Source organism: Nansenia antarctica (assembly GCF_963989245.1).
Source record: "Nansenia antarctica genome assembly, chromosome: 13".
Taxonomy (NCBI): domain Eukaryota; kingdom Metazoa; phylum Chordata; class Actinopteri; order Argentiniformes; family Microstomatidae; genus Nansenia; species Nansenia antarctica.
The window spans coordinates 32,032,018-32,037,833 of NC_137683.1; positions in this window are offsets into that span (position 1 = coordinate 32,032,018).

Below are 5,816 nucleotides of genomic sequence, written 5' to 3' on the forward strand. Positions count from 1 at the left end.
CGCCTTTCGTACATGAATGCAATTCAAAGTGCTTTACAATAGAAACAATGGCATGGCAAGGCAAGGCAAGTGTATTTGTATAGCACATTTCATACAACAGGGGCAATTCAAAGTGCTTTACATGCATTATTTAAAAATACAGCAAGAGGAGCATAAGAAAATAAAAATTACAATGAATAAAAGCAAATATAAGAAGTATATAGATACAACATTGAAAAAGACAATAGTTAATGGAAAAAAGACATTGATAGAAGTGTTTGTGTTTAATCAGAACTGGTGCAAAACATGAAGGTTTTTAGCTTAGATTTAAATATGTTTAGGGTTTGGGCCTGTTTGATTTCTTCAGGGAGTTTGTTCCAGGAGCATGCAGCAGCGTGACTGAAAGCTGCTGCACCGTGTTTTGTTTTTACTCTTGGAATTATTAGCTGATTTGTCTCAGCTGACCTTAGGGACCTTGCGGGAATATAGGGTGGGAGGAGATCTGATATGTATTTTGGTCCAAGACCATTTTGTGATTTGTATGTAATTAGGAGGATTTTGAATTCAATTCTCTGAGAGACTGGTAGCCAGTGCAGGGATCTCAGGATTGGTGTAATGTGTTCCAATTTCTTTGTTTTTGTTAGGACCCTAGCAGCGGCGTTTTGGATGAGCTGCAATTTACGAACAGCTCCTTTAGACAGGCCTGTTAGTAGACCATTACAATAATCAAGTCTACTCTAAACAAATGCATGGATGAGTTTTTCAAGGTCTTGCTTGGACATGAAACCTCTCATTCTTGTTATGTTTTTCAGGTGATAGTAGGCTGATTTAGTTATCGAGTTTATGTGGCTGTTGAAGTTTAGATCGGAGTCTAGAATTACACCAAGATTTCTGACCTGTTTTTTTAGTGTGAAGAGAGAGAGAATCAAGTTTTGCACTGACTTTCGATCTTTTGTCAGGTGCACCGAATACAATTATCTCTGTTTTGTCCTTGTTTAGTTGGAGGAAGTTTTGTGTCATCCAGGCGTTTATTTGCTCAATGCAATTACAGAGATTGTCAATGGGACTATAGTCGTTCGGTGAGAGGGCTGTGTAGATTTGAGTGTCATCCGCATAGTTGTGGTAGGCAATTTTGTTCTTTTTTATGATGTGTCCCACATCATAAAGCATGTAGAGATTGAATAGAAGGGGGCCAAGGATTGACCCTTGGGGAACCCCACATCATTTTAATTTGGTCAGATACAAAGTTGCCAATGGAGACATAGTAGCTTCTGTCCTGTAGGTAGGATCTAAACCAGTTTATGATGATTGAAAACAAGATTACAGAATAGAACAATGATTGAAAACAAGATTACAGAGATGGGGGGGGGGGGGGACACGAGACAACAGGAAGGGAGGGGAGGGAGGGGTTACATCTTTGCTTCTAAACAAGCATACATGTCAATAACACTAATAATGACTTGTTTAACTACATCAAGCTTACACTAATAATAATAATAATAATTAATTACATTTATATAGCGCTTTTCCGAGGCTCAAAGACGCTGACAATACAGGAAATACGGAAAACACAAAAACAACAAATAACACAGAGTCAGCGAACGGGGAGGGGGGGGGGTGGTTAGGGGTAGGGGAGGTTGTATGCGTGTCCAGGTGGGGAGGGGGGTGGCAGGGTTAGGGGAGATGGGTAGGGGTAGGGGACGTTGTATGCGTGTCCAGGGGCGGGGCGGGGGGGGCCGGGATGGGGTAGATGGCTAGGGGTAGGGGAGGCTGTAGGCATGGGAGAACAGGTAGGTTTTGAGGTGGGTTTTAAAAGTGAGGAGTGAGGGTGAGTCTCTGAGTGGTTGAGGGAGAGAGTTCCAGAGGCGGGGTGCAGCTCGTGAAAAGGCACGGTGACCGAAGCCTTTGAGTTTTGAGGGTGGGACAGTGAGGGGAACAATGGATTATTTTTTATTTTTTTTATTTTTTTATTTTACCTTTATTTTACCAGGCGAGACAATTAAGAACAAAATTCTTATTTACAATGCCGGCCTGCAATAAGGGGAAAGGGGAGTGGGGCTGAAAGATAAAACATGTTAAAAACAAAGCACAATAAGCATTAAACACATGCATGTAACACAAACAATACAACAAAAGCACTAACGGACATCAAGAATGGAATACAACATTTTACATTTACATTGACCTTTTTGGCATTTAGCAGACGCCTTATTCCAAAGCGACTTACAATCAATACATTTGAATACTAAGCATGTGAATCAGCAATCCACCATTCGTTGCAGGAAGAGTAATCTAGCTCGGGCCCGGGGCCATTGATAGAAGGAAAAACCTTCTCCCTATTGCCTTCTACTAAAACGTTTTTTTTTTTTTTTTTTTTTTACTGGAGAAACTGAGAAACAGTACAAGGGGGGCAATATAAGTTCTTAGGGACACAGTAGAGTGGAAAGCGGGTGTCTTTAGGAGACGTAGTGGTGAGGGTCAGAAGATTTCTCAGGAGGAGCAGTTAAGATGTAACCTGAAGAGATGGGTCTTCAGTCTACGACGGAAGATGGGTAGTGACTCTGCCGTTCTGACAGTCGTGGGGAGCTCATTCCACCAGCGGGGAGCCAGTGTTGTGAAGAGACGTGATCGGGCAGCCCGACTGCTGTGTAGAGGAGGTGGGGCCAGTCGGCCAGCCGAGGTGGAGGAGCGGAGTGAGCGGGCAGGGGTTTGGGGGGTTACCATTTCCTTCAGGTAGGCAGGGGCTGTCCCTTTAGCTGCCTGGTATGCAAGCACCAGGGTCTTGAATCTGATGCGAGCTGCTATCGGGAGCCAGTGCAGGGTGCGAAGGAGAGGGGTGACATGCGAGTATTTGGGGAGGTTGAATACCAGCCGGGCAGCAGCATTCTGGATGAGCTGCAGAGGTCTAATGGCTGAAGCGGGGAGCCCAGCCAGGAGTACATTGCAGTAATCCAGGCGGGAGATGACCAGTGCCTGGGTCAAGAGTTGCGCTGCCTCTCTGGTAAGGAATGGTCGTATCCTTCTGATGTTGTAGAGGAAGAATCTGCAGGAGCGAGCCGTTGCTGCAATGTTCTCCGCACAGGATAGTCGGTTATCCAGGATCACTCCAAGGTTCTTGGCTGTCAGGGAGGGGGTTACAGTAGAGTTCTCCACTGTGATGGAGCAGTCTTGGAGAGGGCAGGCTTTCCCGGGGATGAAGAGGAGCTCGGTCTTGTTAAGATTGAGCTTGAGATGGTGGTCAGCCATCCAAGTTGAAATGTCAGCGAGACATGCTGAGATACGGGTTGCCACGTGTACCTCAGACGGGGGGAAGGACAGGAAGAGTTGAGTGTTGTCTGCGTAGCTGTGGTAGGAGAGCCCATGTGAAGAGATTACCGAGCCAAGAGACTTGGTGTAGAGGGAGAAAAGTAGGGGCCCTAGGACAGAACCCTGGGGTACTCCAGTGGAGAGGGTTCGTGGAGAAGATAGCGATTCTCTCCAGGTCACCTGGTAGGAGCGGCCCGCCAGGTAGGAAGAAAACCAGGAGTGTGCGGTGCCAGAGATGCCCAGGTCTGAGAGGATGGAGAGAAGGATCTGGTGATTGACTGTGTCGAAGGCAGCAGACAGGTCAAGGAGAATGAGAACAGAGGAGAGGGAGGAAGCTTGGGCAGAGTGGAGGGCTTCCGTGACAGCAAGGAGCGCAGTCTCAGTGGAATGCCCAGCCTTGAAGCCGGATTGGTGGGGGTCTAAGTGATCCATCTTCCGGAGATAGTCAGTCAGTTGTTTAGATGCCGCGCGTTCAAGGGTTTTGGAAGGGAAGGAGAGAAGGGATACAGGTCTGTAATTGTGGGCAGATGATGGGTCAAGGGTAGGTTTCTTGAGGAGAGGCTTGACTCTGGCTATTTTGAAGGCCGCTGGGGAATACAACAGTAAGCACAAAAAGCAGACAGGCAACACAAGACAATACAATACAACAAAACGCACTGGGACACAGCCAAAAAGCAGACAGGCAACACAAGACAATACAATACAACAAAACGCACTGGGACACAGCCAAGCAAACACAACAATACAGCAGTAAGCACTGATACACAGTCAGGAAAGACAATAATACAACAATAATACACATTGAGGGGTAGATGAGGGGTAGTGGTGGAGACAGATGAGGGGTAGTGGTGGTCTAGTGGATAGTGAGTTGGACTTGGGATCGGAAGGTTGTGAGTTCAAATCCCGCCTGAAGCCACACCACTACTAGTGTGCCCTTGGGTAAGGCACTTAGCCCTCAGTTACTCCAGGGGGAATGTCCCTGTAATTCGTAATTGTAAGTCGCTTTGGATAAAAGCGTCTGCTAAATGGCAAAATTAAATTAAATTCAACACTGAGACACAGTCAAGCAAACATAAATACGGTACAACAATAACCACTGAGACACAGCCACCAAATACAACAACAGCAATAAGCACTTACGAAACAGGCCAACAAACATTAGAAAACAGTATTAACATTAACACAGAAAAGCTTAAAAGCAGAGAATGAGCAGACATGAGCGTATGGGGGCATAAAAACAAGTGCAGGTGGACAGAGGGGGTGTGTAAAGGGAATGAATACAAGTGCTGCCCTACAGAGAAGAGAAGCATGTGCAGGAATCAGTGAGGGTGTCTGAAATAGTGAGTCTGAAGGCAGAGAGGGAGATGAGTTTATCCAGTTTGAGGGTTTTTTGCAGAGCATTCCAGTCAGAGGGGGCAGCAAACTGGAATGATGCACGGCCAAGTGAAGTGGTGGATTTGGGAATTTTTAGTTGGATGTGGAGTGAGGATCGGGTGTTGCGAGTGACCGGCAGAGGATGAAGCAGGAGACACAGATAGGGGGTGATAGGTGGAGGAGGGTTTTATAGATGAGGGTGAGCCAGTGCATGTGACGGCGGGTGTGAAGGGAGGGCCAGTTGACCAGGGAGTAAAGAGTGCAGTGGTGGGTACTGTAGGGGGCGTTAGTGGCGAACCGGATGGCGGGGTGATACAGTGTGTCGAGCGTGGAGAGTGTAGCTTTGCATGCAGACCTGTAGATTGTGTCGCCGTAGTCGAGCATGGGGAGAATGGTCATTTGAATGAGGGTGCGTTTAGCGGATGAAGTGAAGGAGTGACGGTTTCTGGATGAGGATCGGAGGGTACGGGTAGGGCTTGTAATAACTTGTATAACTTGTATAACATATACGTTGCAAGCTTACACTGTGCTGCCATTGACTAAACAAGCATACATGTCTTGTATAACTACATCAAGCCAATAATAACTTTGCTAAATAAGCATACCCTAATAATAACCACATGACTTCCTTCTACAACAATGTTGATTCACTAATAACAACTTTGCTTGTATAACTACATCAAGCTTACACTAATAATAACTTGTATAACTTGGAAACATCTACTTTGCAAGCTTACACACTAATAATAACTACTTTGCTTACTGTGGGGAGGGGGGGTGCATGTCCATGTATGTATGAGTCTTTGACGGAGGTCCAATCTCGGCGACCGCAGAGTGTCATCACCATAAACACCTCGATCGGGTCAACAACGGCGGGGGGATGGGGAGGTGTCCATGAGGGATGGGGGAGGGGGGGGCTTTGCATGTGAATCTTCTGGGGGAGTTTTCTGCAGACGACCTTGTGGGCCGAGCAGGGGGGTGCCGCAATGGAGATTAGTTTTCTTGGGAAGTTTTCGATAGCAGCAGGTTGAGATGCTGACCTGCTATACATCCAAATGGTAGACGTCATTCAGACCCCTGAACAATAAGTCTACTCTGTTGTCTAAAATCTTCTTGCAGATTAGTGAGTTTTTCCATCAGGCTTTCCATCTTGTGAT